Raw genomic sequence first — 898 nt, 5'->3', positions numbered from 1 at the left:
CATTTGTCCTCCTTCTTTTGTTTTATATCTCACCTGTGTGATGAGATTTAACTGGATTGTAGAGAAACTTTGAAGTCGCCTGTATTAAGCGTGCAGTTCGTATACTCCGCCACCAGGGGGGGCGCTAAATCAGAATGTCAAAGCTGGCGGGGAATCATGGGAGTGATTCTCGGCTATTTATCCATCACTCATGACGCCTTGTAAGGATGCATCACATTAGGACACATGAAGGATTGAACTGATGGAACTCTGAGCAGTAATGTAAAAACGCAACAGAGAGAAAATCTAGAACTCAGGTTTTTTATTTATTTTTTAATAATTCAGATATTTTAAAGTAGAAATGGAGATAAATGTTTGTTGGGAGGAGAGAGCTGGGGATGACGTGCAGACAAGGGGCCATGGTCAGATTTGAACCCGCAGCCACTGCGGGTAGGACAACAGCCTCCGTACGCCGGGTTCTCGACAGAACCGCTGGTCCATCCGGCTCCCGGGTCGTTGATACTTTAAGTCACTCTTGAGTTGATGGGATACAAAATTAGAGTTGTAATAAAATCACTGCCAAAAAGAATCTTCATCAGGGGTGCTGGGAGCGAAATGGTTAATGCACACGACGAGGCTGTAGTCCTGCAAGTGGGCAGCCCAGGTCCAAATCCAACCTGAGTCATTCCCAACTCTCCTCAAGTTCTGACAGTCCCCCATCCTGTCTCTACAATAAAGGCATAATCCCCCCCCCCGCACCCTTCCCTGTGGACAAGTTGTACTGTGAAGTCCCCTTTAAAGCAAAGAAGTGATCTGGATTTGGTGATTCTGAAAACTCAGTACCTGGATCAGGTTGGTCCCATACAGTTTTTTATCCGGATGAAACCCTTTGAACATCGGGGCCCGGGGGGGGGGGGGG

Source organism: Symphodus melops, assembly GCF_947650265.1.
Source record: "Symphodus melops genome assembly, chromosome: 20".
Taxonomy (NCBI): Eukaryota; Metazoa; Chordata; class Actinopteri; order Labriformes; family Labridae; genus Symphodus; species Symphodus melops.
Note: the sequence above shows the minus strand (reverse complement) of the source record.